The sequence below is a fragment of the Saccopteryx bilineata genome, chromosome 6 (assembly GCF_036850765.1).
Source record: "Saccopteryx bilineata isolate mSacBil1 chromosome 6, mSacBil1_pri_phased_curated, whole genome shotgun sequence".
In the NCBI taxonomy this organism is placed as follows: Eukaryota; Metazoa; Chordata; class Mammalia; order Chiroptera; family Emballonuridae; genus Saccopteryx; species Saccopteryx bilineata.
This window is the reverse complement of record NC_089495.1, coordinates 125,525,153-125,546,459: the sequence shown is the minus strand read 5'-3', so window position 1 is coordinate 125,546,459 and position 21,307 is coordinate 125,525,153. Positions and strand designations below refer to the sequence as shown.

The following is a 21,307-nucleotide window of genomic DNA, read 5'->3' as shown; positions in this document are numbered from 1 at the left end:
TATTGGTCATAAAGAAATTACAAAGGTGCCCTTCATAATGCTGTCCCCTTGAGCACTCAAGGGATAATACACTTCTACCTTAGGTGGTCAGGTGCTGGTTGCCCAAGGAGTTAACTGAAGGTCCACCCCTAACCCCTTTCCCCATGGTGCCAACAAGGCCACCCATCTCAGATGGGGGGCTTGTACAGTCCAGGGCCAAGTCCATTGAAGCCGTTGTCCTTTAAGAAGGACTGTTGGAGCAGGCAAGAGCACGTTGCCCTGCTGTCCGAAACCTGGCTTGAGTAAAATGTCCTTGGTGCATATCTGCAACTGAATGGGGGCAGCTGTCCAATGCAGGAGGGCCTCTACTGGAGCTGGGCTCCCCCATTGATGTCGCTCATTCAAAATCCGGAGTACTGTCCATAAGCGGCGTGTCCATCCAGTAAGAGAGCCGGTGCCCCCCTCCTGTCACAGTCCCTGCTTTAAGAGTCCATTATAACGCTCAATGATACCAGCAGCCTGGGGGTGGTAGGGAACATGGTACTTCCAGTCCACCCCCAGCTTTTGAGCCCACTGCCTCACCATTGAACCAGTGAAGTGGGTACCATTGTCACTTTCAAGGACCAGCGGTCACCCGTATGCAGCACTCAGGCGGTCCAGAGCCTATATGACTGCCCTCTGGTCAGGGTTACGAGCGGGGTAAGCAGCAAGCAGCCCGGTGGCAGTATCTACACAAGTGACTGCATACTGGTACCCTTCTGACTTTGGTAAGGGTCCAATGATGTCTATCTGCCATCGTGTCAGTGGAACATGACCCCTCTGGATCTGTCCATGCGACACCAGAACATGGTGGTCTCCGAGGGTGCTCCTTGGAACATACTGCACATTGCTCACAGGCTGCAAGTACCTCTGCATAGGACACAGGCAAGTTCCAAGCCTTAACCGTAGCCCACATAGTTTTCTGTCCCACATGGAGCAGGTGCTGGTGGAGCCACTGTGCCACATCACCTACAGGGGCAGACTCCAACCATCGCACCCTTGCCAATGTATCTGCCTCATCATTCCCAGGATGGGCTAGAGGGGCATGCCCCGTGACATGATATACTGTCACCTGCTTCTAGTATCCTATTTCCTATAAGTCCTGCCACATGGCCTGACCCCATAGTGGATGGTGCATTACCATCCACAGGTTAATGTGCCAAGTAGCAATTCAAACAGTCAGTCCACGATAGACAGCCCAGCTGTTAGTACAGATCACCAGAGGTGAAGGTTCATTATGGGCAACTAGCCAAACAGCTCTTAATTCTGCCCATTGGCTGCTTTGGCCTGTACCTGTGTCCATCCAAATAGTCTCAGTGGCCGGATGGAAGGCTATAGCTGTTCGTTTGGCAGGTTGGCCCCTGCTGGAACCATCAGTATACCAGGCATCCTCGGGGATGGGCACCCGCCCTTCCTGATAGGGACTGACTTCAGGTTCTGCCTCCTGAGCCCCAGTTGCACTTGACTTTAAGGTCGCATAGGTGACTGGACCCAAGACTTCCTGCAGTTCTGCCCTCAACGGGCTGGTGCTAAGAGCACAGCGTTGCTGCAGGTAGGCACCCCACTTGGCCACGATGGACATTTGGGCCATACCACTGCGTGGTTTAGTTGCCCAATCTCTCACCCATCCAGCAATAGGGTATGTTGTCTTGACTGTAACTGGTGTTGTGGTTGTAATACTCTCAGTTGCCAGGAGGGCAGCATACACAGCTGCCAGCTGCTTCTCTACTAATGAGTAAAACAAACTTCAGCACCTTTCCACAATTGGGACCAAAATCCAATAGGTTGCCGTAGGTGCTCTGTCTGCTGCCACAAGCCCCATCCAAACCCCTCTGAGGTTACATGAACATCCAGCTCACAGGGCCTGGCAGGATCAAACACATTCAAGACCTGTGCCACCTTGACAGCTCTCTTAGCAGCTGCAAATGAACCTTGCGCCTGTTCAGTCCAATCCCAACAAACCCCCTTTTGAATAAGGTTGTACAAGGGGTGTAGTAACTGAGCCAAATGGGGTATAAATGCTCGCCAATACCCCAACAAACCTAAGAATTCCTGTAACTGTTTTACCATAGTGGGCACAGGGTATGCTTGAATCTTATCTATAACTGCGTCAGGAATAACTTTTGTCTTACCTGACCAGACAACTCCCAAGAATTTAACAGATAACCCAGGTCCTTGTAATTTGTTCTAAATGGGATAGCAGCGTAGGGACTGCTTGCTCCAATTCTGGAAGAGAATCACTAGTTAGCATAATATCATCAATGTAATGGTACATGCGAACTACCTCTGGCTGTTTCCATTTAGCCAGGTCAGCAGTCACCAGCCCATGGCACAAGGTGGGGCTATGCAAATAGCCCTGGGGTAACCCTGTAAAGGTCCATTGTCTCCCTTCCCAACTGAAGGCAAATTGGTCTTGACTTTCTGCAGCTATATCAATAGAGAAAAAAGCATTGGCCAAGTCTGCCACAAAGTGGTATGTCCCCAACTCATGGCTTAGCTGATTCATCATGTTAGCTATCGAGGGAACAGCAGCATGCAAAGGGGGAACAACTTTATTAAGTTCCCTGTAATCTACTGTCATTCTCCAGGTTCCGTCTGGTTTGCGCACAGGCCATACCAGGGAGTTGTAAGGACTGTGTGCTGGCTGGATGATCCCCATGTTTTCTAGTTTGAGGACTGTCCCTGTGACTTCTTCATAACCACCTGGCAGGCGGTACTGCTTGGTGTTATTCACACGCCAAGGGATGGGTAATTGCAAAGGGGAATGTGATGCGTGTCCCCGCAACACTGCCTTCACAACCCTGATCCGCAGCCGGAACTCCCCAGCTGTAGTTTCCAACCACAGTCCTTGCAAGACATCTACCCCCAAAATATATTCAGGAATAGGAGATACATACACCTTATATGGCTTAGGAGGCAGTCTTCCTATCCCCAATGGAATAGTTATTGGCTTCACTTGAACAGTTTGGCCCCCATAACTGTCAGTGGCCACTGGGGTCCCAGCAAACCTCTCTGGGTTTCCATAGAGAAGGGAACGTTCTGCACCTGTATCCACCAAGGCCAACACCCATTGTACATTGGAAGGGGACCAGTGGATAGCCAGTTCCACATGTGGCCTCCAGTCCCTGCCCATCCCCGTTAGACGGGTCCCTCAGCCCTTTTCCTATTCAAACTGGTACAATAGGTCTTGGGAGTTCTCCTCTCCCTCGGCCGTCTCTATCATATAATCTTGTAACTGAGCTGCGCGCGCATCAAACGTTTTATTGGTAGCTGCTGGGGCCTTTCGTTTCAGTGGCTGGAACTTCTGTTCTGGTTTAAGCTGCCGCCAAAGCTCCAAAAGAATTTTATTAAACTGGCCATCCAATTTCCCCTTATCTGCTCCAGCCTCAATAGAATCTACCCACATCTGTGTTCGGGTAACCTTTACAGGCCCGTTTCCCTTGCTAGTTGGGGGGGCAACATATGCAGCAGCCCTCACTGCTTTATGATCCCAAGCGGCCTCCAGCTCTCCCAAATCTGCTACCATCTGTGTAACTGTATTGATGGGCTGCCCCACATAGGGGCCCAAGATAGCCACAAGTGATCCAAAAAGGGCTGACGGGGCGCTAGCAAGGACAAATTCCCTCATTTTTGCCGTAAATACTTCCTTGTCTGGCCCACGGGACCCAGGGTTGAAAATAGCATTCTTCATACCTAGTTCCTGAAGGACCTTTACTAACTCACTGTAGCACTGCCACCGACTCATTGTCCCCGGCAATTCTCCAGCATTCTGCCAGACCATACGAATGGCAGCCATCACCCATTCTAATAGGGTATGGTCTCCTGGGTTGCCATGGCAGTTCTGAAGATGCTGCCTCAAGGAAGAGTGTGTGGTAACGGTGGCCAATTTCTCCATCTCTGTTCCGGAGAGCATGATGCCATCCACCCCTATATCCCATAATCGTAGTAACCAGGCTACCAGGGATTCAGTAGGTTTCTGCCTAAATTGTGCCCCCAACTCCATCAGCTCTGCCTGGGCATAGGGCTGGACCACAGAGTGTTCCATTACCTGGGCAGGAGGCTGTGGCTGCCCCTGAGGGACTCTTTGTTGCTGGGTTTTTACCTTCTTGGCGACCATTGGTCAGGTTCTCAGTGTGCATATGGCAGCTTCAGCCTGAGCATTCTCATCCTCAGAAAAGGAGTTGCAAGCGCCTGCTCCCACTGACTCAAAGCCAATCCACTGGCACGGATGCTGCTGCTCCTTTGGTGACCGTTTAGGCTCCTGTGGCTGCTGGCTCTTGGCTGGAAGCTGAGACTCGAGCTCTTGAATCCACAGTTGTTTCTCCAACAACTGCCGGTGAAAACGTTCAGCTTCCAGGGTAAACTGCAACTCGTGAACCTGTAATTCCCTCTCCAGTGCTCACTCCAATTCCAGCCTTTTCTGCCGTTCTATTTGCAATTCATACTGAAGCTTTTGACCTCAGGCAGCTTCTCGAACAGAACTCCTGGTTTCTGTTACATCCCAGGAGACAGACCACAGCAAACCCAAAGTGAATTTTATAAGTTTTATTGCAAACCTGCGCAGGGACTGCAGGCAACCCACGCAAGGGAGCACTGCAGCCCTGAGCTTCTAAAATGGCTCCTTTTTATAGGGTGGCTATCTAGGCTGAGCAAGCATTTACAGAAGCGAATGTGGCTGTTAGCTATTGGCTAAGGAGGTCGCGTGCAGCATAGCAACAGGGGGGGATATAGCTCAGTGGAGAATTTCAAACATAAACTTCTGATAAGGGTCTCTGACTCATAGCCTGTTTTTCTAAGAGTTAGACTCTGGCAGCCACAGCACACTTCCTTGAACCTAACATTCCCCCATCTCTTTTGGGCATAAATCAAACCCTTGATTCTTCATCAGTGGGGAGAATGGTATAAGGCTGGGGCTCATGAGAATTTTCTACTTTAGCTGTAGCTATAAGCTAATTGGGTCAGGGGTCCTCCCTAGTATGTGCTGGCACGCTGATAGTGTGCCCTTAGTACTACAAGCTTTACAGACTAATTTATTTTGTACATACTGCGTGAGGCAGTTGATAATATACTGATAATATATGGACTAATGGTGACCCCCCTACTATAAGCAAAATGAGGGGTCCGGTAAGAGCAGTAAGTAACATAGTGAGCTAAGGGGATGAAGAGAATAAATTCTTATACTAATTTCTTTCTGCCTTGTATTTTTCTTCGCTGTACTAACTTCTTACAACTTATACAAACCTTCTGCAACTTACATAAACCTTCAACTTGAATGAACTTTCTTTACTATTCATATATAACCAGCTTCCACAACAACTTATTCTTTTCCTTTCAAAAGTACCTCTATACCTCATACATACCTTTTATTATCAAAACCATACAATTCCTTTCTACTCATAACTCTTGATTTAAAAATCTTTAACCTTTAGTGACAATTAAGTTGAATTTCTTTTTATCCTAGTTTCCCTTTTCCTAAAGCCTGATTAAAAGAGTCCTTAGTTAGTTTCTCTAGACATTAGCCATGCGTGGACCAGTTAACTTCTGGTTTGTGACTGAAGCAGGGTATGCTGTCCTTCTCAGGGTCAGCTTACAAGGGTTGGCGGGATCAGTCTTCACTGTTCACAAAGGTGTCTCTGCTGGGACTGCAAGCTTCAGCCGGCTGCGGTGGACCCAGGCGGGTATGCCTTCTACCTTGGCAGTAGTGGGAGTGGTCAGGATCATGGTGTGTGGACTCATCTACGTGGGAGTCAGTCCTTGGGTGGTGTACTGCTAGAAGTGCCTCTTGGACAGTCTTTGAACAGTTTGCTGAGTAACCTATAAAACCTGCAAGTACTTAGGGAAAGGGTGTTACATTTCTACACTTTGCAGTTAGAGTTTAAGTCCTAGTGACCACTGCTTCTAGCTGGAATTAGCAGCAGGTCCCAGCCTATAATAGGCATGAGGCATTGAGATAAGAGAAATAAAGGAGATACTAAACATTAAATAAAGCAATAAAATTAGACCGTCAATACCCACAGTAGAGATCTTTGAGGGATAAATAAAACTTAAATATTCAAGCAAGGCATAGTAGATGGCCCTTGTGTTTACAAGAAATGAGATCAGCTTATCTGCTACTTGGAAGAAATACCTTAGGCTCATGAACAATGTCCTTGGGCCTTCAGTGGCAATTCCCAGAAAGCTGGGCAAGGTCAGGTCACAGGTAGCTGGAGCAGGGCTAGAAGAGACTGAACCCTCCTTCCATGGAGCAAGGGGGCAGCTTACCTTCTCATGTCCCCCTTTCCACAGCACAGGTGTGTCAACCGGTGGGGCCGGAAAGCCTGGCAGGCTTCAGTTCAATGACCTTTCTTTCCACTCTGGAGCAGGGCCTTGATAGAATGCTGTGAAACCCCTTAGGGCGCTGGAGCCAAAAGTTGGTATTTCCTGACTTCTTTTGGGTTTTATTTGCCTTTTCTGTTACTTCCTTGGTCATTATAGACCTTAAAAGCCATGCTCAGAAGATCTCACTGAGGGGCTTGACTAAGAGAGCAAAATTGGGAATCCTGTATTTAAAGAAGCCTATTAGACTGAGGAAAGAAAAGATTTGATCTGTGGTGGTAGGTGGTTGGAGACTGTGGAGGGTCTGAAATCAGGTGGAGGTTCAGGATTATGTCTCTAGAGTTCTCCTTTCTACCTATTATGTTAAGAATTCTTCTATTAAGCCAATCGATAGTAATATTTGTTACTCTGAGTTTTGTGACCTAACATTGAACAATGAACAATTACTGAATATCCCCTAATATTTATTCATTTTAGAAAGGAGAGGAAGAGACAGAGAGAGAGAGAGAGAGAGAGAGAGAGAGAGGGGAGAGACAGAGAGAGAGAGAGAAGGGGGGGAGGAGCTGGAAGCATCAACTCCCATATGTTCCTCGACCAGGCAAGCCCAGGGTTTCGAACTGGTGACCTCAGCATTTCCAGGTCAACGCTCTATCCACTGCGCCACCACAGGTCAGGCCTTTTTTTTTTTCTTCTCATTTTAGAGAGGAGAGGGAGAGACAGAGAGGAGAGACAGAGAGAGAGAGAAGGGGGGAGGAGCTGGAAGCATCAACTCCCATATGTGCCTTGACCAGGGAAGCCCAGGGTTTTGAACCGGCGACCTCAGCATTTCCAGGTCGACGCTTTATCCACTGTACCACCACAGGTCAGGCTATCCCCTAATATTTAAACTAAAATTTTAACCTCACAGGCTATGAAATACCAAGTGAAAAGGAGAATTAACAAAAGACTGTTGAAATAACATATACATTTCTAACATAGAAAATGTTTTTTGCCCTGGCCGGTTGGCTCAGCGGTAGAGCGTCGGCATGGTGTGCGGGGGACCCGGGTTCGATTCCCGGCCAGGGCACACAGGATAAGCGCCCGTTTGCTTCTCCACCCCCCCTTCCTTCCTCTCTGTCTCTCTCTTCCCCTCCCGCAGCCGAGGCTCCATTGAAGCAAAGATGGCCCGTGCGCTGGGGATGGCTCCTTGGCCTCTGCCCCAGGCGCTAGAGTGGCTCTGGTCTCAGCAGAGCGACCCCCTGGAGGGGCAGAGCAGCCCCCTCTGGTGGGCAGAGTGTTGCCCCTGGTGGGCGTGCCGGGTGGATCCCAGTCGGGCGCATGCGGGAGTCTGTCTGACTGTCTCTCCCCGTTTCCAGCTTCAAAAAAAAAAAAAATAATAAAATAAAATAAAATAAAATAAAATAAGAAAATGTTTTTTGTTACAACAACAGATCCTTGGTACAAAAAGGAAGTCTTTGTATTTGACAGACTATACAATTCTATAATGGCTAAAGCAGTGGGTTTAAAAGGGGCCGTATTCCCTAAATCTTCTCCTCAGGTCTGGCTCCAGATAGGAGGCGGGGATTCCCCGGAGCCAAAGCAGAGGAGGGCAGGGGCTGCAGCAAGGTGATGATAGCCTCTATCTTACTGCGCTGTTATCTTTTGCCTGACCAAGCAGTGGCTCAGCCCTTGAGCTGGTGCCCAAGGGGGAGGGGCAAGTGCCTGAAACTGTGAGGGGAGCCTGCCGCTTCTCCTGCAGCCAGCTGCAGCCTGGCCGCCTTTTCTTTCTCTACCTCTGCTGCCATACTGGCTGCATACTGACCGTGCCACCTGCCTGCAGGTGGGTGCTGGTGATAGTACGCTAGACTCTCTATGTTTTCTATGGGTCTAGCAAACCTTGGTTTGGCCAGTCTGCTCTTAAGTTGGCCATTCTAGTTCACAAAGAGTCCGCAACGTGGCGGAATCAACAGGAGTCTTGTGCCCTGCGAGAGAAATCAGAAAAGTTATCAAGCAAGCACTGAAGAGGCATTAGGGCAGCAGATTGCCCCTGACCCATGGCCCTTGACTCTCGAAGGAATCCTGTGAGGAAGCAATGGGCGAAGCAGACAAACAAACCAAATATGCACACAAAACAAACAAAACTTCTAAACTAAAACCAAAGGGAGAAGGCAGCATCCTGTGTTCCCCGACCGACCGGGTGGGGAGAAATCAGGTGGCGTCCCACCTGCTCCACTACACCCTTTTCTAACCAGAGCTCTGTTTCCAAATATTCAAAGAGGAAGCTTCCTTACCAAACAGTCTCGAGACTCCAAATGTTTCGAATCAGCCAAATTCAGTTTCCAAACGGCAACTGCCGGAGGCTGGCCAGCTACCAACGTCTGCTGCAGCCCATTCCGTGAGGAGGGGTCTTACACGGTCTATCTCGCTGGGGCCTCCATGTGTTACATCCCAGGAGACAGACCACAGCAGACCCAAAGTGAATTTTATAAGTTTTTTTTAATTGTTTTTATTTATTCATTTTAGAGAGGAGAGGGAGAGAGAGAGAGGGAGAGAGAGAGGAGAGACAAAGAGAGAGAAGGGGGAGGAGCTGGAAGCATCAATTCCCATATGTGCCTTGGCCAGGCAAGCCCAGGGTTTTGAACCGGTGACCTCAGCATTTCCAGGTCGACGCTTTATCCACTGCACCACCATAGGTCAGGCAAATTTTATAAGTTTTATTGCAAACCTGCGCAGGGACTGCAGGCAACCCACGCAAGGGAACACTGCAGCCCCGAGCTTCTAAAATGGCTCCTTTTTATAGGGTGGCTATCTAGGCTGAGCAAGCATTTACAGAAGCGAATGTGGCTGTTAGCTATTGGCTAGGGAGGTCACGCGTAGCATAGCAACAGGGGGGGATATAGCTCAGTGGAGAATTTCAAACATAAACTTCTGATAAGGGTCTCTGACTTTCTGAGAGTCAGACTGGTTTTCTAAGAGTTAGACTCTGGCAGCCACAGCACACTTCCTTGAACCTAACAGTTTCCTCTTGAGTAAAAAACACGTAGCCCATGGCCCCTAAAAGGACAGCCATGGGGAGCCAAAGCAGCAACCAGTACTCTACCCCACCCTTCAAGGGTGGCGGCCCCATACCAATCTCTGAATCCTTTCGCAAACTATGCCAGTTGTAAGGCCAGGAGCCACCATCATAGCCATTCACATGCAGGTTCCCATTGGATTCAGGCAGACGGTAAAGAAATGGCAGAGTTGGAGGATGGTGGGCCATCCTATTTATTGGTGTCTCACCAAGACAGGCAAACCACAAAATAAGACAAGGGAAAAGCAGAAAACCAGCTTTTCCCATGAAGGGTAAGGGATTAGGGAAGCCCCTGCAATCGTGATGGCAGGAACTGTGTGAGCAAGCTCCTGGTCTGTCCCACTTTATAGAGTAGAAAACCAAAAACCCTTAATCCAATATAATAAGGAAGTCTCTGATACAAAGTCATTTATCTGAGGCATAATTGAATTCCTCATGAGAGTGCACCACCCAGATCATACAATCAGTCAAGGGTGTGGGGAAAAGCTTAGTCTTAAAACTAAACCTTAGGCTACAAAGACCTGGCCTGCTTATAGCCTGTCCCCCACACCCAATATAAATCACAAGCAAGCAAACATATATATATTTACAAACTTATTTGACCAACATATGGTGAAGGTGAAAGCTGAGTATTAGTATGTTCTTGACCTCAAGGGCCTTTGTCTCTACTCTGTAACAGAAGGGAAGAGCCTTGATTGTCACTGTCCAGTGACGCAGCCACTAATCACATGCAGGTAATTTACATTCAATTTAAATGAAATAGAAGGGTGAACTTAATTTCTCTGGTGCACTAGCCAGATTTCAAGTGCTCAGCAACAGCCACACGTGGCTAGTGGCTACTGAAGATAATGTGAAACACTTTCATCATCACAGAATGCTTTGTCGCCAAAGCTGGCCTAGACCTTCAGCACTAAAGGAAATGCATTCCTACTCTGACTTGGCCCACTGACACCCTTCTGCCCCTTCTTCACCAGACAGAGATCAGAGCACCATCACTGCCCCACTTCCGCCCCCTAGATGTTCTGCTCCACTTGCAGCAGGACCCTCGGAGTTTTTGGTTTATACCCCTAGTGCCAAGGGCAGTGCCCTGCCTCTTACAAGGGTTTGTTGAAATAAATGCTAATGGCCCAAAAGGTGAGTTAAGTGGCAGAAGTAATAGAAGACATCATTGGTTCCTGGTTTTTCTCACCTCCTTACCCCCTTCTCTGGTGCCCACCGCCACCACCTCAAAGCAGCACAGTTAGGGGCGGGCTTTAGAATTCCTGTCCGAAAACCATATGGACTTCTCAGACATATCTGCTCCAGATCTCAAAACGATCTAACTTGTGAGGGTATATTCGTTTACATGATAATTTTCTGTGTTCCTCCCCGTTTTGCTGCCCTGTACCTAGTAGGTGCTCAATAAGTATTTGTTGATGATGGATGGATGGATGGATGGATGGATGGATGGATGGATGGATGGATGGGTGGATAGATGCAGGGCGGCCCGCCAGCCCGCGGGCTGGGGGTCCAGCAGGCACAACCCTCCGCGGGTGTCCTCCCAGCGGCGGCCGCAGAGGGCGAGCAGTGAGCATGGAGCGTGAGCTGGAGGCACTGGCGGCGGGCCCGCGCTCCCGGCGGAGCCCCAGCTCCGGGCGCTGGTGGAGGCGGCAGGCGGGCGAGCTGTGGGAGCGCGAGCAGAGCCGTGCGCTGCTGCGGGACTTCACGCGGGCGCTGTTCCCACCGGAGCTGGCGGCGGGCAAGTCAGGCGCCGCGGGGGCTGAGGGCGCCGGGGTCGGCGGGGGGTGTGGGGGGTGGGGGTGTGGGTCGATCCGCTCTCAGCTCGTCCTCGCGCTGTGCCGCGCGGAGTCGCTGGCTGTGGAGAGCCACGGCGCCGCCTGCTGGAGATGCTGCGGGACGTGCGCGACCGACGGGTGTCGGGCGCCGCGCTGGTCCGGGTGCTGGTGGCTGAAGCCGCGTCGGAGGACGCGGTGGCCCCAGAGCTACGGCTCCTGGAAGCTCTGCTGCGCGCGGTGTTCGGCCGCTAGGCAGGGGGCCCTGTGCACACGGCCGTCTACAGCCGGGGCCACTCCGCCTCCAGCCCGGCCGTCCAGATAGCTGCCAGCAGGGCCCTGCAAGCCGCCAGGGTTGCGCGACCAGGTGAAGGGGCGCGAGGCCCGGGAGTGCAGGGGCGGGCGGCAGTGGGGGACATTGCCACTCTATAGGCCAGCCCCCCTCTTGGTCCGCCGAGGTAAACCGAGGCCCCACGAGGGATGGCGCCGAGCTTTGAGCCTCCCAGCTGCCGCGGAGCAGACCCCGCGCCAGGGGTTGGGTCTGTCCCGGGACGATCCTGAACGCGTGGGAGACAGGGGCTCAGGAAAGCTGAGGGGACGTGCAGAAGGCAGGGAGGTCGGTGGAGGGACAGGCTTGTCCTAGGCTGGTGAAAGATCTGGAAGCTGGTGGGAGTGGGTGGGGAGCTTTAGGTTTCACAAGTTCCACGGCGGAATTAGCACCGAACCGAGGGGGGGGGGGAGTTGGCTCCACAACCTGCGGAGGTGGATTGGCATTCTGATTGTTGATGCCAGACTATTCACTCACTGTCCTGGCCCCATGTGAAAATATTTTCGACACCCCCCCCCCTTCATGAACTAGTGTCTGGAAAACTGGGCCAGGGGTCCTCAAACTACGCCCCGTGGGTGCATGTGGCCCCCTGAGGCCATTTATCCGGCCCGCTGCACTTCCGGAAGGGGCACCTCTTTCACTGGTGGTCAGTGAGGTCAGTTCCCATTGAAATACTGGTCAGTTTGTTGATTTAAATTTACTTGTGTTTTGTTTTAAATATTGTATTTATTCCCGTTTTGTTTTTTACTTTAAAATAAGTGCAGTGTGCGTAGGGATTTGTTCATAGTTTTTTTTTATAGTCCGGCCCTCCAATGGTCTGAGGGACAGTGAACTGGCCCCCTGTGTAAAATTTTGGGGACCCCTGGTCTGTGCCCTTAGTTTCTTAGCGCTCCCCGTTCGCAGGGACTAGCTTTTAATTCCCCAGAAGCTTTTGTACACACACTGCAGTTGCCTGGAATGAAGTCTTTTCTCTCATTCCTCCCTTTCATCTGCCCAACCCCATATCATCATTCAGACCGTGATTTACGCCTCCAGGAAGCCTTCCATAACACTCCCTCCAGGCGCAACCGCACACACACACACACACACACACATGCTCCTTTGCAAATTCAAAAGTAAAATTTCATAATTTACCTCTGCTCTCTAATCTCTTACCAGATGGTCTGTCACTTTCCCTTATGAGTTGAATCATAATCCCATTTCCTGGAACCTGCCTGGCACGCAGAATCCTTGCCTCTTTGTAAACACTGAATCAATGTCTGCTACCTCAAACTCATTCCTACTTTTATAAAAACATAAATAATATGGACGAAAGGTCACGAATGTAATTCTAACTCGTCTATTCATTTCTTCTGGGATTTTGCGGTGGGCACCACCAGACGTTTCTATTACTGAGGTTTTGCTAGCAATTGTGTCCAGCTTTTTAAAGTCTCCCAATTTCCTTCCTTACTGCCTCGTAGATATTCATATACTTTTAGGTTGGCTGCCTCTTGGCATGCCCCTTTATCCAGTTTATGCCCAATCCAGCTGCCTTCGTGTTAAAAAACTAAGAATCTGGTCTTGTTAGAACTGGGAACATATTAAGAGTGCATAAGCCCCTAGTAAAGAAAAATGAATGAGGATTTCCTGTGTTTTACTGCCCAGAGTCTTTAAAAAAAACCAAACAACTGCTGGAGCTACCTAATTCTGATGGCAGGGGCTCTCAGGTGATCCCCAGTCACTTAGGTGGTACTATAATAAGGAAATGAGAATCAGCCTATGAGTGTTTTGTGCATGATTATCAGAAAAGATGAAGTCTATTCATATTAAGAAATAGTTTGGGCCCTGGCCGGTTGGCTCAGTGGTAGAGTGTCAGCCTGGCGTGCAGGAGTCCTGGGTCCGATTCCAGCCAGGGCACACAGGAGAAGCACCCATCTGCTTCTCCATCCCTCCCCTTCTCCTTCCTCTCTGTCTCTCTCTCTTCCCCTCCCACAGCCAAGGCTCCACTGGAGCAAGTTGGCCTGGGCACTGAGGATGGCTCCATGGCCTCTGCCTCAGGCGCTAGAATGGCTCTGGTTGCAACAGAGCAACGCCCCAGATGGGCAGAGCGTCGCCCCCTGGTGGGCATGCCAGGGTGGATCCCGGTCAGGCGCATGCGGGAGTCTGTCTGACTGCCTCCCTATTTCCAACTTCAGAAAAATACAAAAAAAAAAATAGTTTGAACTAAAAATCAGGGGAAATTACTGCCACTTGAGTATTTTCTTTGGTGCTATATAATTGTAATTCATGTCATGTTATTCTTTTTGGGTTTTTTATTTTTTATTTTTCAGAAGTTAGAAGTGGGGAGGCAGTCAGATAGCCTCCCACATGCGCCTGACCAGGATCCACCTGGTATGCCCACCAGGGGGGGATGCTCTGCCTATCTGGGGCGTTGCTCTGTTGCTGCTGGAGCCATTCTAGCGCCCCGGCCAACTTTGCTCCAATGGAGCCTTGGCTGTGGGAGGGTAATAGAGAGACAGAGAGAAAGGAGGGGGAGGGGTGGAGAAGCAGATGGGCACTTCTCCTGTGTGCCCTGGCTGGGAATCAAACCTGGGACTTCCACACGCCAGGCCGATGCTCTACCGCTGAACCAACCAGCCAGGGCTTCATGTCATTCTTGTCACTGTCATTTCCCCAGCATGGCCCGGGAGCCATGTCTAGGGTAGAATCATGAAGCTGCTAAATGGAGGCGAGGGAGAAGGGACTGGGAAAAATCTACACCCTATGGTGTTTGTGAGGATGAAATGAAGCAATTCTGTTTTGTTTGTTTGGTTTTTTTTAGTACAAAAACTTTACCCCATTTTGCAAATCAGAATCTTTGTTTTTAGTCAGACAGTTGAAACTAGGACAGTTGACAGTTGAAGTGGAACTAGGGCAGTTGACAGTTGAAGCTCTTGGTTTGCTGAACAGAACGTCTGTGCCAGTCAAGCACCCTCTGACCTGCTGTCTCTGGGACTTTGTGTTCCTTCTAGCGGAAGGAGTCTGGGAGAGACCAGCCTCCCAGCCTTGTTGATGTGCTTCTCCTGGGGTCCTTGGAGCCGGGGAAAGGACCCGTATGCCACCTCCCCCAGTCGCCCAGCTCACGGTGAGTGTGTTGCTTTCCTGACCTCCTGGAATCTGAGGGCCGGGTTCTTGGGATTATAGGAGTGGTCACATGCACATAGGGACATTAGGGAGAGAGAGGACTGACATCTGTGGAGCACAGCCATGGGTACAGGGTAGGAATGAGCAGTATGAGGTGCCCCGCCACCAAGAAGCCAGCACACAGGCTCAACCAACAAAGCTCTCGCCCCAGGAGTCCCGCCTAGTGAGGGCAGTGTGGGCAGAGCTGCTCTGCAGGTGTGGGCCAGGTGCGTGGTCTCATGGAGCAAATGACATTTGAGCGAAGGTAGGGGGGCATTTCTTAGAAATGGGAATATTTAAAGAGGGGGCATCATGAACAAAGGCTTCACAGCATGATGTCATGCTCAGAAAAGGGACCCCTGTGAAGAGCGCCAGGGGTGAGGTGCAGAAGGAGACAGGTGAGGGCTGGGGTTGAAGCAGAGAGCTGGGACCAAACGGGGATCCCGGATCCGAGTCTCAGAGACAGTGAGCCACTGGTGATTTCTGAGCAAGGGTGTGGGGACTGACCAGGGGTGTGTTCAGACATGTGGCTGGACTGTAGGAGCAGGGAGCCGCCAGAGGCAGGGTCCAGCTAGGAGGGGGGTTAAGTAGTCCCAGGAGGGACAAGGAGCATCCTGGGCCCAAGGGGGACATATTGGAATGGAGAGGAAGGAGCTTGCCAGCCCAGGAGCCATTTCTAAGGCAAGGGAGAAGGAAAATGGAGAGACAGTGAGGTGCACAAGGCACTTGGTAGGCTGAGTGTGCTGTGATCCAGATGGGACTTACCATCACCTGCTGCTTAACCAGGAGGACACGTTCCAAGAAATGCATCTTAGGTGATTCCGTCGCTGTGCGAGCATCACGTTGTGCACTCACGCACACCTGGACGGCCTAGCCCGCTGCACGCCCAGGCTGTGTGGGAGAGCCTGTTGCTCCTGTGCTCCGAGCCTGTGTAGCACATTGCTGTAAAAATGACACAGGATCAAATCAAGAGCAACAGTACAGGTAGAAAGCGTACACTCTAAAATCACGATAAGCGATATAGAAAACACATAAACCAGTAGCAGAGTCGTCTGTTAACATTATCGAGTCTTAGGCACTGTTCATACTTTTATGCGCCGCACCTTGATATGACTGGCAGCCGGTGGGTTTGTTCACAACAGCATTGCCACCAGGCCATGGGAGTTCTTAGCTCCATTATTATCTCATGGGACCACTGTTGTATATGCAGCCTGTCATTGACCGAAACGTTGTGATGGGACACGTGACTGTCAGGGGAGCAGATTGTAACTTGTTGAATATGCATGATCCCCCAAAGTGTTCTGAACAGTACAGCTTTGTTACAGAAACAGTGAGCAGTGCTGTAAAATGAACTTTTATTGTGTCCCTTTCTAAAAGAAATCATTATTCGATGTTATCAGTCTTCTATTGCCGAATAACAACTTACTGCAAACTTATTTGCAGCTTACAACACCTGTTTATTCCCTCACACTTTCCGAGGGTCAGGAGTCTGAGCGCAGCTTGGCTGGGCCGTCTCTTCAGTGCTTCGGAAAGCTGCCGCAAGGTCGGCTGGCTGCATTCCCTGTTGGAGCCCGGGTCCTCCTTCCAGCTCACGTGGTTGGCGGCAGAGTGCATTTGCTTGCCATTGTAGGGCTGAGGTCCCTGCCTTCTGGTTGGCTGTCAGCTCCCAGGGGCCCCCCAGTTCCCTCCTCTCATAGGCTGGGGACTCTCTAGGCTTCAGCAACGAAACCGAATCGCAGTAGTGATGCTTTGTCACCTTTGTCATAGAAAGTGCCACATCAAGGGAGTGACTAGCCTATCAGGCTACAGATCTCACCCACACTCGGGAGAGGGCTGTGCAGGGTGAGCACACTGCGGGTGGGGGTTTTTGAGGCCATTTTAGAATTCTACCTGTCACAGTTGAAAGCTCAACAAATGTAAAGGAAAGGACACAGATATTTAAAAGTCATTCAATTCTATCCATCACTCAAAGGTAAATACACATCCATATTCAGGGTGGACCAGTCTGTCCATCTATCTATATCTTCTTGTGCTATTTAAATTTTAATAAATTTACTCAATATAGTATATAAATCACCTGTGTCAGATATTTAAAATATTTAATTGGGAAAATGTTAACTTTGACCTCTCCATTATCATTTTGGTTGGATATGGTAACTAAAGGAAAAAAATTGAAGGAACCAAATTGTATTATGTAAATCTTTGATAACTTTCCTCTGTAGCGTATTACAAATTGCTTCACCTCCTATAGATGGTGAATGTATGAGAAACAAATTGCATTAATAGACTATACATATGCACTTATAATATCTATAATAATATGGGAGTATATGTACATACATATAAACATTTATACATGCATTTTTGGAGTCTGCTTTCTTCATCAACGATATACTATAATGGTGCAGTATTCCACGGCAAAAGTATATCAGCAACATCTTTTATCTTTTTTTTTTTTTGAGATAATTGTAGATTCACATGCACTTGTAAGAAACCATACAGAGAGATCCTGTACATACTTCTCCCAGTTTCCCCCAGTGGTAACATCTTGAAAAGCTATGGGGTGATATCTCAAGTGGGAGATCAACATTGATCAGCCAAGATCAGGCATGTTCAGGGTGGTATGGCCATAGATGAGATCGACATTGAAACAATACATGGATTTTCTTCAGAGTTCCCCAGTATTGCTTGTCTTTTTTTTTTTTTTTTTTTTTACAGAGACAGCGTGAAAGTCAGAGAGAGGAGAGAGGGATAGATAGGGACAGACAGACAGGAACAGAGAGGTGAGAAGCATCAATCATCAGTTTTTTGTTGTGACACCTTAGTTCATTGATTGCTTTCTCATATGTGCCTTGACCGTGGGGCTACAGCAGACCGAGTAACCCCTTGTTCAAGCCAGCGATTTTGGGTGCAAGCTGGTGAGCTTTTTTTTGCCTTTTTTTTTTCCACAGAGACAGAGAGAGAGTCAGAGAGAGGGATATACAGGGACAGACAGACAGGAACGGAGAGATGAGAAGTATCAATCATTAGTTTTTCATTGCGACACCTTAGTTGTTCATTGATGGCTTTCTTTTTTTTTTTTTCTTTTTGTATTTTTCCGAAGTTGGAAACAGGGAGGCAGTCAGACAGACTCCCGCATACGCCCGACCGGGATCCACCTAGCATGCCCACCAAGGGGCAATGCTCTGCCCATCTGGGGCATTGCTCTGTTGCAACCAGAGCCATTCTAGCGCCTGAGGCAGAAGCCATGGAGCCATCCTCAGCGCCTGGGCCAACTTTGCTCCAATGGCACCTCGGCTGCTGGAGGGGAAGAGAGAGAGACAGAGAGGAAGGAGAGGGGGAGGGGTGGAGAAGCAGATGGGTGCTTCTCCTGTGTGCCCTGGCCAGGAATCGAACCCGGGACTCCTGCACGCCAGGCCGATGCTTTACCACTGAGCCAACCGGCCAGGGCCAATTGCTTTCTCATATGTGCCTTGACTGTGGGCCTTCAGCAGACCGAGTAACCCCTTGCTCGAGCCAGCGACCTTGGGTCCAAGCTGATGAGCTTTTGCTCAAACCAGATGGGCCCACGCTCAAGCTGGTGACCTCGGGGTCTTGAACCTGGTTCCTTCCGCATCCCAGTCCAACGCTCTATCTGTTGGAATCCATGGGAGTCCTAAAGACCAGAGTAACAGGGTTTATTGAAAGGAAGAAAGGAACCCTGCCGGGCACTTCTCTGGGGGACAAGAGCACCAGTACAAGCTAGGGGGACAAATTATATGGGGTCAAGAAGAATTTCGAGCATGTGGGTGTTGAATCAAAAGTCCTGGTATGTCCTGAGCTCCTCCTTGGGGCGACTTGTCAGCTTTTTGGAATTCCTGTCTCAGGGGCGATAGTCCAGTAAGGGTAAGGTCTGACAGATAAGTGGAACATCAAGAGGGCAGTTTGTGTAAGGTATTTTTCCCCGCCGAGAAGGAAGGAATGGGACTCGGAGCCACAAAGTGTGGAAAAATAAAAGGCTTTATTAAGTACAGTGCATCCCGCCCGGCAAGGTTCCCTGGCCCCGAGATAAGATGGAGGCCAGGGAAGTTGCAAGGATTAAACCGCGTGGGAGATATTTAAAGGGTTCCCTCTAGGGAAGTAGAGCTAACATGACGTGGTGAAATCTCACTGGCTGGCAGATGGTCACTTTTTTTCCAAAGGGTTCCTGCAAAGCTTCTTTTGGCGCGCTTGGTTGTGGGTGGTCCTAGCCAAAGTTTGCGGGTCTGAGTTCCCCACGTGACCATCCCCCATTATCCACCGACCTTACAGTTTGGAATTCACATATCTATCACTATCCACTGTGCCACCTCCTGGACAGGCTAAGTTGGTGAGCTTTTGCTGAAACCAAATGAGCCTGTGCTCAAGCCAGCTACCTTGGGGTCTTGAACCTGGGTCCTATGCATCCCAGTCCAATGCTCTATCCACTGCACCACCACCTGGTCAGGCTGAGCCAGTTCATTTATCCAATGTCTTTGTTGGACTTCAACTCAGTTATGATGGAAATGATTTCAGTTCCAGGTAAAGAAACTGTGACTCAGACTAGAGCAAGCAGCACGGGCGTTCATTATCTCACCTGAGAGAACGTCTAGGTGGGTTCTGCGCTAGGGCTGGTTGGTTCAGGGGCCCCACGACCCCTTCAGGGACTCCAGCTCTTTCCTTCTCTCTACGGGTTCGTCCTTGCGTCGTTCCATCCTTTGTCTGGTAGCAAGATGGCTGCAGCACTTCTGCTAATTATTCCTAATTACTTCCTTAGGATAAAATCCTAGAAGTGGAATTACTGGGTCAAAGGGTACATATTTTTAAGGTTTTTGATGTGTATTTTGTTGTGTGTGTGGGTTTTTTTAAACAGATAACCACAGGGCCAGTTTCCTCCATTGTTGCTAGTGCTCTCACGCACAGACTGTATCTCCTGATGATGGGTTGATTCCCTCTTGTGTTCCAGGTAACTTGCAGGAACCCGAGAATAGGCTGGCGCTGACGGCCATACTTCCCATACTTCCCAACGGAGACTGTGAGGATCCAGGAAAGGGGTTGGGAGTCTGCGATGGGGCTGTCCACACACCTGCTGAGCCCCCCCCTCAAGACTCCAGATGAGGTTGGGCCCACAGCTGCTCCAGCTCCGACCTGTAGGCTGGGGGCTGACTTTTTCTGCATGCTGACTCAGGCCTCCATTGTGGTAAGGTACTGAAGAATTGCAAAAATTAATATTAATTTTTTCAAAAAGGAAGAGTTAAGTTTCTTATCCCCTCCTTTCTATGAAGAGTGGAGGGAGAGGAATGTGGGAGTTTCCTGGACATACTATGTACTGAGATAAGAAACCTCTTTTACTAAGAGGCTTAAAGGGCATTTTATAATTTAGGCCAAGCATACAGAGAGATTTTGTAAATATGATTGTTATACTTGTATGTGATCGCATTCCTGCTTAGGAAGGGCTATTGTGTTGTAAATAGAGAGGTTTTTGTACTTGGTTTTGAATGAAAGGAGGAAGGAGACTTGGACCCCTCCCTCCCTTCCCCACACCTGTGAGGAAGAAGGTAAACAGCCAGCCAGGTTGGGGGGAGGGAGGAAAGATTTGAGTGGCCTTTTCCTCTCCCCTATCTTTCTCCTTAATGGGCGATTTACAAATGCTTATCCTATGACATCATGTAAGCCCCTCCCATCCTGAAGTCCTGTGATTGATGTATGTGTCTCTAGACCAGGGGTCCCCAAACTTTTTACACAGGGGGCCAGTTCACTGTCCCTCAGACCGTTGGAGGGCCGGACTATAAAAAAACTATGAACAAATCCCTAAGCACACTGCACATATCTTATTTTAAAGTAAAAAAACAAAACAGGAAGAAATACAATATTTAAAATAAAGAACAGGTAAATTTAAATCAACAAACTGACCAGTATTTCAATGGGAACTATGGGCCTGCTTTTGGCTAATGAGATGGTCAGTGTCTGGTTCCATATTTGTCAACGCTAGCCGTAACAAGTGATATGACGCGCTTCCGGAGCCCTGACGCGTGCGTCCCGCATTCCTGCGCTTTGTGGCGCCACCACATACAGCACACAGGATGCATCCTGTGCTCTCTCACTGACCACCAATGAAAGAGGTGCCCCTTCCGGAAGTGCGGCGAGGGCGGATAAATGGCCTCAGGGGGCCGCATGTGGGCCACGGGATGTAGTTTGGGGACCCCTGCTCTAGATAAAGGGATGGCAGATGGACACTAAAAGATTTGGGGATGTCTTTTAATATGTAAAACAACATTTTTCATTATTGTGTTACCTTATAAGTTTTAATATGTAGGAATATTTTTTATAAATCCTATAGACAAATGTTATAAGCTTGTTAATAATTATGTCATGCCTCCCCTTTTCCCGCCAACCTGTATGTGATCAAGTGTATATAACCAGCCTCAGTGTGAGATCTGTTGGCAATGGGGGAAGGTCACAGGAGGAACCAGGTCCGGGGCCTTTGGCCAAAACCACCCACACCACCAAAAGAAACGGCCCAGGAGCATTTTGAAAAAATCTGTCAGTCAATGAAATTTTGCCATGACTACCACCCTACCGATGCTATAAATTACCCCGGGCGAGGGAAGCTGTGCGACTGCCCTGGCCCCTGTCTTGCGGACCAGTGAACCTCGCCCAGTATGTGCTCTAAATAAAGCTTTT

At 49.4% G+C, this 21,307-nt stretch overlaps 1 pseudogene; it reads left to right on the top strand.

Annotated features, from left to right (window-relative positions):
- The first annotated feature begins 9,159 nt into the window (after positions 1-9,159).
- Positions 9,160-21,307, top strand: LOC136309479 (uncharacterized protein C2orf72-like; annotated as a pseudogene).